Source organism: Phyllostomus discolor, chromosome 1 (genome assembly GCF_004126475.2).
Source record: "Phyllostomus discolor isolate MPI-MPIP mPhyDis1 chromosome 1, mPhyDis1.pri.v3, whole genome shotgun sequence".
NCBI lineage: Eukaryota > Metazoa > Chordata > Mammalia > Chiroptera > Phyllostomidae > Phyllostomus > Phyllostomus discolor.
The window spans coordinates 83696900-83708642 of NC_040903.2; positions in this window are offsets into that span (position 1 = coordinate 83696900).

The following is an 11743-nucleotide window of genomic DNA, read 5'->3' on the forward strand; positions in this document are numbered from 1 at the left end:
TGGAGAATAATCATCACATTGAATGACAATTGTTATTATTGTTATTTATATAAGTGGGTATGATTAAACAGCTAATCTCCAAGCTTCATTCCACCTCATGAATTTCCCAAATTTGCCCAGGCTACTGGGTGGAAGAAAAGTTTCCACAACATACATGAAGTATGTTGAGCTCTTCAGGAACAAAAAAACAACACTTACATATTACAATATACTCGTTTTTATCACCATTGTAGCTTAAGAGTTCACTGTGCATTTTCATTTTCCTAAAGACTTAAACTCAATGAAGCCCAAAATACATTTGGCCAATTGCTTTTTAACTTCATTTTTGAAGCTGCATGCTTAGAAGAAAGGTTATTCCTATGTTATTAATTATTTACATATAATTAAAGATTTCCAACCAGTTAAAAAGCATTTACAAGATTTATTTTTCCTTTAGAAATTGGAGTTCTTTTGGTTTCACGTTGGACTGGAAATACTAGTCATGTCAGTTCTACCCAGGCAGGAACAACATTTTTTGAAAACACTAAACAAAATTTGTGTACCTATATATTCCCACGAGTTAGCATGGGGCCTGGTAAATAATAGGTGCTCAATACTCATCAAATGGATAGAACAATAAACTGGCTCAAATTTTGTGACTTCAGTAAGTATTTGCATTCGAGGGTCCTGATTTGAGGTTTCCTTCCTAAATACACTCTGTGTAGTTATAACGAGTTTATTAACTTCCCAAGGCTACTGTAAGAAATCACCACAAACTGGTTGGCTTTAAAAATTTATTCTCTCACAGTCTGGAGTCCAGAAGTGCAAAAACGAAGGTGTTGGCAGGGCTGTGCTCTTCCGAGTGTTCTGAGACAGAATCCTTCCTTGCCTGTTCAAGCTTTCAGTGGCTCCAGGTGTTCCTCGGCTGATGGCTGCCTAACTCCAGTTTCTGGTTCTTTCTTCTCATGGCCTTCTCCTCTGCTCTTATAAAAACACTTGGATTTAGGGCCCACCTGAATAAATCTCGATTTCTTCTTGAAATCCTTAGCCTGGTTAGATCTGCAAAGCTGCTTTTCCAAATGAAATTGAATTCACAGATTATGGGAGGTGGGCCTGTATTTTAGAGGGATACTATTCAACCTATTACAGGGAGTTAATGGCAGTTTCAACATTTGCAGTGAGATTATCTTTCCTTTTACCAGTTTTTCTCACTACATCACTGTATGCAGATTTTTTTTGAAGTTTTGTAGCTGAGAAGTTTGAGGACCTGGTTTGTGTTTCAATCTAATATAGGTTAGAAGACAGGGAGAAACAAATCAACATTTTATCTACAGATGGGAGAAATACAGCAAACATTGAAAACTGGTGGGTGGAGATAGGAAGTTAAGTGAGTGCTCAAGAGGTAACGTTACTCCCAACCCGATGACGTCTGCATGATATATTATGGATGGGTATCTGAAACATGGTTATTTGAGTGATGACAAATGCAAAAGCATAGTGGTTTTGATGGTAAAAGAGGGCCACTTTGTAATAATCTCAGTGTTGCACTCTTTGAGAGGGAAAAGTGGTTTGTGTAGAGAATTGATAAGCCATAAAGACAAGGCCAGAAACTCCTGGGATCAACAGTTTAAAATGAAATCTCCAGAAAGAATACTGATTAGGAAAGAGACCTGGGGTAGATTGTGGCTCCTATATTGAAACCATCTGCATTTGATTTGGCAGTAGTAAAGTGCAGTCTTAGAATGTATAAATATCAGAAGAAATAGTACATCAGCAGTAAGTAAGTTATTCCAGTGTTAAACAAGGAGCCCATGAGAACACTTTCAGAATTATTGTAATTCTGATCAGCATTTTATTGAGAGGAAATTGTGGAAATTGAAATGTTCAACAGGTGGCAACTTCAGTAGGGTTTTTTTTTTTTTTTTTGGCCAAGAGAAAATAAAACTTTTGTTGAATAAATGAGCCAGTACTATGTAAATGAAAAGATGAAAAGATTCTTGGAGAAAAGGGAGAAGTCATGGAGTAAAAAATGTCCTGAAAGAGAAAGAACACACTGAATATGCTAGAAATAGAGCTTCAGCCCCCCAGGAAGGCCTCGATGCCTAAAACACCCACTGTGCTGGTGGAGAACCCAGTAGTAATTGGAGTAGAATTCATTTCATTCTAAGGCTTCATTGTTGAAATTGGATTTAATGCACAGCATTTTATGAAAAATGAAATAACTAAAATTTATTTGTAACATCCAGTGTTATAGAAAAGTCATAGAAAAGTATATTTGTGAAAATGGAAAGCACCTGCAACTTTGGAGGTTAGGAAAAACTGCATTTGTATTTAGGATCTCAAGGGAAAATTGTAAATCTATCTTTTCTGTCACTGGAAATTTCTTTTGGTGAATTCATAATCAAACTCAGGCAGTTGAAGTTAAATAGTAAGGATACTATTGAAGATATGAGGATTTATGAAGAAATGCAGGTACACATTTGCCATGTGAATGTGCTTGCCTATATATAAATAAAATCGATTACTCCCATTTAATTTATGTCCTTTCAGAATGGTTGATATAATAATATCCCTAGAGCTTCATTTTTGTCTTAAGCCTCTTAGATTCCCTTATTTTCCTTTCTGTCTTGTGTAACCATTATTCTCTCTGCCCCTTTTCTGGATGCACGAGGGTATGCAGCCTTATTTCATTCTCACTACATCCACATTATCGGCCAAATTGTCCCAACATGTATTTTTTCTAGGTTTTTTTTGAGTTTGATATTAAAAAGAAATAAATTTTAATATACATTATATACAATTCAAGATCTATCTCTGATTGCTAAAAAGTATAATCAACTCCTTAGTTACATGACCTATTTTTCAGTTTTATTTAATAGTGTGAGAATGAGTTTCTGATTATGTCTCCATAGGGGGTGCAAATCTACCTATTCCTCGAATGTTCTTTTTTTTCCCCCTCAAATATCCTGCCACTTATTCTCTGATACATTTTATGATGTTGAAGATTTACTTATCAATTTTTGAATTTCCAGAGTAATGGTCCACTATGAGGATAGCTCAGAACTTTAAGAGAGTGTATGATAATCACATGAAGAATGAGAAAAAAGAAATAGAATTTCTATTTATAAGTATACTTACATAAAAAAATCAAGAAAAAATTAAGCCTGATTAATATACTATAAAATATATGGAAAGGTAACCCATATATATGTTTTATAAATATAGATATAATATGTATGCATTTAAAAATCCAATTGGTTTTTTAAAATAGATTTCTTTTTTATATTTTTTAGCATTATAGTTTAGACTTGAAAATAACTAAAAATAAGCAACTTATTCAGTAATACATCAGAATTTTGAACTTAGGATTTTCTTACATACATTTTCCTCCCTGAAAGTTTCCCCTTTCTGACACATAAGTAGACTCACATTTCCCGGTCTGCAGAGCTGTGTCAGAATCTCTCCTTGCTGCATCCTTGGGCAGAGAACAGGAGTGCCCAGAAGTCTTGAAAAGAGACCCCTGAAATACTGCCAGGCACTAACAGGCTAAAATAATGACTGGCTTTCACATCTACATCTGTTTTGAAAATTTGGTCTATTATATTAACTTTCGCTTTTCTATGGTTTTTTTTTTCTGCTCAATTACTGCATTAAAACACACAATCACTGGAAATGTCCTCTTTGAGTCCTGTGGTTCAGCCTAGTTCAAATTTAGTAACTTGCCAAATCTTAGTTTTAGCAGAAAGTTCCAATCTTGTGGAATTTTGGGGTGGGAGTAGGGGTGGGGGGAGGTTTCCAGCACCAAAGGTAGCAATGTATGACTAGATTAGCTTCAAATAAATAGGTGTATTTTCTTCCTGGTAACTCACTGTTCTTTCTGTTATTGTGGTTTGTCTTTCTGCAGCAGTCTGTCAGTCTCTGCTTATGACACAAAATTTAGACCTTGGCCCCTATAAAATAAGGCATTTATTAGTTGTCAATAAATACGATAATGTGGTCACAGTGTTAGAGTTTTTTTTATTACTGTGTTTCTTTCCCTTATTACTTTGAAAATCTTTCTTAGTCAGAAAAAAACCTCCTTTTCTAAAAACTCAATTTGTCCTCACTTCAATTAAAAATAATTATTGAGCATATACTACATTCCAGGCACTGTGCTAAGGCATTGGTATGGAGCAGTCATCAAAAGAGATCCAGTCTTTGTCTCTCAAGCAATCTACAGTCTATCAAGCAATTCAGACAAAGAGGTTGTGAAAGAACTTCATAGTGCTATGAGTGTCCTTTTAATTATTATTTATTTGAGTTATAATTCATATACAATATTACGTTAGTTTGGGGAGTACACCATAGTGATTCTATATTTGTACTTATTGCAATATGCTCACCACAATAAGTCTAGTTAACCTCCATCATCATACATAGTTACAGACTTTTTCCATATGTGGTGAGAATTTTAAGATTTACTCTCTTAGCAATAAAGGACTATTAACTATAGTTGCCACACTATTCATCACATCCCTGTGACTTAGTTATTTTATAACTGAACATTTGTAGCTTTTGACTTCCTTCACCATTTTGCCCACCCCACCTCCTCCTTCTGGCAACGACCAATCTCTATATCTATGAACTTGTTTTTGTCTGTTTCTTGCTTTTTAGTTTATACACTAAGCGAGATCATATAGTATGTCTTTCTCTGACTTTTTCACTTAGCATAATGCTGTCAGGGTACGTCATGTTGTCATACATGGCAAAATTTTATTCTTTTTATGGCTGAATAATATTTCATCATTCATATTTATGTATATACATATATATATATCTTCATTACTGATGAACACTTAGGTTGTTTCCATATCTTGGCTACTATGAATAATGTTGCAAGGAACATGGAGGTGCATATTTTAGTGTTTGTGTTTTCTTTGGATACATACCCAGAAGTGGAATTGATGGGTCATATGGCAGTTTTATTTTTAATTTTTTAAGAACCTCTATACTATTTTCCATAGTGGCTGCAGTCATATGCATGCCCACCAATAGTACACAAACATTCCCTTTTCTCCACATCATTTCCAACACTTGTTATTTCTTATCTTTTTGAGAAAAGCCATACTAACAAGTATGAAGAATATCTCACTGTGCTTTTGATTTGCTATTCCCTGATTAGTGATGTTGAACATCTTTCCATGTACCTCTTGGCCATGTGTATGTCTTATTTGGAAAAGCATCTATGCAGATCTTCTGCCTACTTTATAATTGGGTTATTTATTTTTTGCTTTTGAGTTGGTAGGAATTCTTTATACATTTCAGATATTAACCCTTTACTGGAAATACGATTTGCTAATATTTTCTCCAACTTTATCTATTGTCTCTTCATTTTGTTGATGGTTTTCTTTATTGCATAGAAGCTTTTTAGTTTAATATAGTCTCACTTGTTCTTTTGGCTTTTGTTGTTTTTGCATTTGGTGTCAAATCCAAAATATCATCTCCAAGACCAATGTCAAGGAGCTTACTGCCTTGACATTGGTCTTTCTAGAAAAACTGGTGTTTTTTCTAGTAGTTTCATGGTTTTAGGTTTCACATTCAAGTCTTTAAATCATTTTGAGTTAATGTTTGTGCATGGTGTATGATAGTGGTCCGGTTTCATTATTTTGCATGTTGCTGCCCAGTTTTCCTAACATTATTTTTGAAGAGAATATCCTTTCTCCATTGTATATTCTTGGTTACTTTGTTGCAATCAACCATATATGGGTGGGTTTATTTTGGGGCTCTTTATCTGGTCTATGTCTGTTTTTCTGTCAAAATCATACTGTTTTGGTTACTACACCTTTGTGTCATAGTTTGAAATCAGGCTTTGTTCTTTCGTGGGAATGTTTCAGTTATATGTAGGCTTTTGTTGTTCTATATGAATTTTAGAATTATTTGTTCTATTTCTGTGAAAAAAAAAAACACCACTGGAATTTTGATAGGGATTGTACAAGGTTTGTCCAGAAGGTATCCAGCCATGTACTATGAAGAATAGATACAGAAGATAAAAGATACAAGAAACGTTGTACACAGGACAATGACGCCTCTGTCCCCTTTAAATCAGGCACCTTGGGACCTCACACGGTTTTCCCAGTCACCATCAGCTGCCCCATCATATTTTCCTGAATCTCATTGACAATCTGAAATCTCTTCCCTTTCAAAACTGATTTTAGTTTTGGGAAAAACTAGAAGTCACAGGGTGCCAAATCTAGGCTGTAGGGGGTCTGAGTCACCTGGTGATTTGATATTCTGCCAAAAAACTCTGTATGAGATGTGATGCATGAGCTGGTATGTTGTGATGAAGCTGCCAATCACCAGGTGCCCATAGCTGTGGTCTTCTAAATCATCCAAATAATTTCTGTGGAGGAATGTTCAAGCTTAATGTAAAATTTGATGCAGATTCATTGCTATACTGGCTCAGTCATTTTGAATGTGATGGCCACACAGTACACATGGTCACTCAGTGGTGTCTACCGCCCCCACTGACAAGTACAGTAAAGTTATCATTGTTTACACATGTGCTTTCCAGTCCACTCTCCTTGGCTGCCAGGTTGCATCAATATCCTGCAAATCATTCTCATTATATAACAATGGCTGGGCTTTTTCAGGAAAGACCTTGTATTAAATATGTAGATTGGTTTGGGTAGTATGGACATTTCAACTAAATTAATTCTTCCTACCCATAAGCATGGAATATATTTTCATTTATTTGTGTCTTCTTCAATTTCTCTATCAATGTCTGATAGTTTTCAGTGTACAGGTCTTTCACCTTTTGGTTAAATTTATTCCTGGATATTTTATTCTTTTTGATACAATTGTAAATGGGATTGTTTTCTTAATTTCTCTAAGAGTTCATTATTAGAATATAGAAAAATATTTCTGTATATTGATGAGAGTTCTCTTTTAAAAAAAGCATTTTGTCATCTGTTTCCAGTGGAAAGAAGCCAAAAGCTTTCTGGGCCTGTGTCTCCCACCCTGTCAGCCCACATGTTCCTGCTTCCAAAGTTCATACAGGCAAGACCATGGTGAAGAGGCTACAAAAGCACCTCTTATTTTCCTGTGGTTATTTAAAATGATTTGTAGCCACATTAAAAGTGAGATTAATTTTAGATTATTTTAAAGCATTTTTGTGGGTGTAGTTAGGTGTTTTCACTTGCAATGTGGAGTCTTTGGCTATGTTTTTGTAACAATTGTGATTCAAAAGTGTAATTGAATCAATCTCTCTTTATTCATTGTCACAGACCAAGTCCAGCAATGACTGGACAGTGATTTGGATATGAAAGTCTTAGGAATAATCTTGTTTCTTAGCAAACCAATAAAAAGTTAATATTTGCTTGTTTCTGGAACTATGGGTTTGCAATTATATTTGATGTGAAATATTTTGCAGATATTACTATGTAAAATGATCTTCTTGTATGTACTGATCAATTAGCTTATTGATACATTTGGATAATTTCACAACTCCAAAAACAGAATTTCTTCATTTTGACTCATTTTATTTTACATACACACACATATGTATGTGGATACACATGTACGTGCATCTTTGTACAACTAAATGCATCCATGCAGAATCTTGGAGCTATGTTCTATTACATCTGAGATTCAGGAAAAACATCAGAAGTGCTTGCTTTCTGAATGCATAAATTATCTTACTAAGAATAGTTTTTTTTCATATCTTTGCAAGTGAAAGAGAATGAATTAGGTAATCCTAATTGTGAACTTGTCTGTTGTAACTTATTTCTCATATGGAGCACTCATATTTTCCATATATTTAACAACCATAGAACAAAATTCTGCTGGTTATAAGATGAAAAAACAGAGAGAAAGTGAACAAGTAGTAGCAGAACCAGGAATAGAATTCTGAGATTTATATTTTTTCCTTTGTGCTTAATTTCCAGAAGAGCTTGTGCAATGCTACAGAAATTTGGCTACAAAATATTAGGGAAATATTCCTTCAAGAAACTTCTAGTGAGACAACCTTGCAAACTCGGTTAATTAAATTGATTAAGTATATCATTTTCCTAACTATGTGCTGTGGGTTATTTGTTAAAAAAAATCTTGGGGAGCATTGCATTACATGAAATGAAATAGATTTCTTTACTGCAGGAGGTTTGGACTCTTTCCAGTTCTAAGGTGCTCTGTAATCAACTAAAGGGGAAAAATAGTATGTTGCATTTTCCTAATTCATTTGATCTAAGAACCATTCTTTTGAAGAACCCCATTCACATTTATGAATTATAGTTTAGAAAATATTTATCTAGAACGGTGGCTTTTGTGTGACTTTGCATTTGATATAACAGTTTGTACACTTGAAAGCTGCTTCAGAGTATGAGTAGGAAGGTGTCATACCTATGAGTGAAGATTCTAGTCAGTGTATTGAGAAAAGAAATTTCTGACTAATTTTCTTTGAGTGTCTTTCTTATGGACTAAATGTATATGTGTCATTACCAAATTCATATGCTGAAGCCCTGAACTCCAGTGTGGCTGTATTCAGAGTAAGGAAGTAATTAAAGTTGAATGGGGTCGTAATGGTAGGGCCCTTATAATATGAGGTTAGTGTCCTTATAAGAAGAGACTGCAGAGGGATCCTCCCTACTATTCGCACATTCCTGTCAGTTCTCAGAAAAAAGGCCATTTGAGGAATGCAGCAAGAAGGCAACCACCTACCAGCCAGGAAGAGAGCTCTCACCAGAAACTAAGCCCTGCCAGAATTTGATTTTGGACTTTTTCACCTCCAGAACTGTGAGAAGATAAATTCCTGTTGTTTAAGCCACTGAGTTCATGGTATTGTGTGATGGCAGTCTGAGCAGACTAAGACAGGTTTTAAGGGTGAAAAAAAATCACCAGATTTTTTGTTTAAAGAAAATGGGAATAGTTATACTTTGGCTACAATTATTGCCATATGAGGAATTTTCTAAGGTAATATAAAAGTAGACAAATGAAGGTGCCCTCAGATATGGAAGAAATAGAAAAAATGGGGGGAAACATGGGGAACCTCAAAAACAAAAAACCCACGAAGGCTTTATATGGTGACCTTGAAATACATTCTACTTACCTTTATTATCAAGTCGTTGCGTTTCCAGGATTAAGTAGCAATGTGGTGAGGCAGGAGCAGTGATGATCAAGTGGCAATGAGGAGCACAAAGGCGGCAGTGCTGAACATGGAGCTGTCCTCCCGTATCACAGCAGTCTTTGGTGAGCCCGGCTCCATGGCCACTGAGAACTGGAATCCCTACCTCAAACTCAGCTTCATGACTTCGTGCTTCCTGAACGGCCACGATGACGGTTGAGCTCTCTAATGATGGGGGCTCGGCCTGGTAGAGGCTTGCGTCTGCTTCTGCTTTCTGAGGTGATTAGGAACTACAAAATCAGACATAAGAAAGTAGTTCCAAAGTTCATTTCTCTTCTTTCTTTGGGAAGTTAACAGCATATGTGGGAGAGATCACACAACCATTCACCTTGGAGACGACCCATATCGAAAACTCAGTAAAGAACCATAATCATTACATTCTTCTCCAAACGCAAATGGGGATGTGTGTGTGTGTGTGTGTGTGTGTGCACGTGTGATCCACTTACAGTGATTTTAAATATGTGAATCAATTGTAGAGAGTTAAAATCCTATGCTCTTAGATTGTTTTTTATTTATGAATCACATCAAAGTATTTAACAAGAACTTGTGGTTTAAAAAATATTCACCGTCAACTCAAACATGCAAGCATACAACATTTTTTGGCTTCCAGTTTCATAGAGCACATGATTTCTCCAGGTGAACAAGAATGGACATTTGCTTGAGACTCAGAAGAGACCAGAGTCCATGAAAGAATTGCTTTGACTAACTCAAACACTGCACAGACCTGTCTTCGCATTAGAGATCTGAAACAATGCATGAAAGCAGAGACACAGGTGTTGACCAGGCCTATGAATGAGCCCACTTTGTTTGTATTGCATACAATGACCTCCTTTCCTGGGAGGTCAAATTGCAAATGGGAGCTGAGAGTAGCACTTTGGAAACTAACAAGTGCTAATCTCGAGGTGATGCCATTTTTCTTTTAGACATTAGCTTGCTGCAGTTAGTGAAGATATTTCAAAGTCTTTCTTCCATCAATGTCCTGACTTGAGTACTTAAGTACAAAGCTGCTAACAAAAGCAACCGAGGTAAAACAGACATGTACCTTGTTTTAGGAATTCTTTGAACAGCCACATTTTGGTGATTCTAAGTGATGGTATTTTTATCTTTTAAGTCACCACCTTATACATATTGGGGAAAGATGTATAATACTTAAATACTTTAGCCTGGAATCTTCTACAGAACTGCTTGAAACAAGAAGCACCCAAATAAGATAGATGAACATGAACAAGGGTACCCCATTGGGAGCTGATAGCCTCACTTTCTTTTGGAAAGTAGGTACTCGACATAAATATATCCAAGTAAGTACACTGGATGTGCTTCCCTGGGTGAATTACCCTAAGAAAGAGAACCCTTGGATATAGATTAAGCTGCTACAATGAAGCTACAAAACTGAAGGCCAGTGAAAAGTTAGCATCAGTGAAAAGATTCTCACTGTCTGCTAAGTATGATATTCCATCATGGTGATTTGAGAAGCCAAGAATGTCCTTAAAATCTGCTTTGGAAATCTTTTCCTTTCAAATCTTCTTAGCAACCGACATTTATGGCTGTCTTACCGTGCAATGTTACTGCAACAAAAACACTCACGTATCCAGGTGAGAGACTGTAGTTCAGTCCTAGAGACTGACGCGACATGCGTCCCCGGGGGGGGGCGGGGGGGGGGCAGGGCGCAGATGGGAGGGGAGAACCTCACCCTGGTTTTCTGTGGAAGGTGGAAGGTGTCCCAGGTCTGCCTTTCTTTATTCTTTTCATTCAGAGTTGTTTAATAAGAAGTAGAGGTGACTGACCTTAATGTTGGCGGGGCTGGGCGTATGGAAACCTGTCTCTGGCAGGAGGAAGAGCCAAATGCAATTCATTCTTGCCAGAAAATGCAGGAACTCAATGCATAGGTGGTTTAGTGGACTGAAGAGGCTGCGTTATTAATATCCTTGAGTACTTTTCCAAACATTCTAAGCTCTCTCAGGTAAATTCCACCTCCTCTTCTTTTTTAAACAATTTTCATTAAATTTATTGGGGTGACATTTGTTTCTAAGGTGGTATAGGTTTCAGGAATATTATTCTATAATACATCATCTGTATATTTTATTGTGTGTTCACCACCCCAACTCAAGTCTCCTTCTGTCACCATATATTTGACTCCTTTTACCCACTTCTCTCCCCTCCTCCCCATTCCTCCTTTTACTCTGGTAACTGCCGTACTGTTGTCTGTGCCTCTGGGTCTTTGTTTCTCTGTCTTATTTGTTCATTTTGTGTTTTCTGTTTTATATCCCCCATATGAGAGAAATCATATGGTTCTTGATTTCTTCTATCTGACTTGTTTTGCTTAGGTACCTTCCTTCATAATCTCCTATGAAACCAGCCTCAGAGGACTTTTCTAGAGGCTAAATTGGGATTTTCACAGGGCTGAGATAGAATATCACCTACCAGGGTAAAAATATCTTCCTTGCATGTTTAAGTTCATTCAGTAGAGACCTGAGAATTGGGTAGAATGTAGCAAGGGGCCCATCTAGTCAAGATTTGCCTACTTGCAGAAGCTGGCAAAGCAATTCCATCTTTGAGTAGGAGATTGCAGTGTACACTACTAAAAATGCTAACACACTCAGTTTCACACCA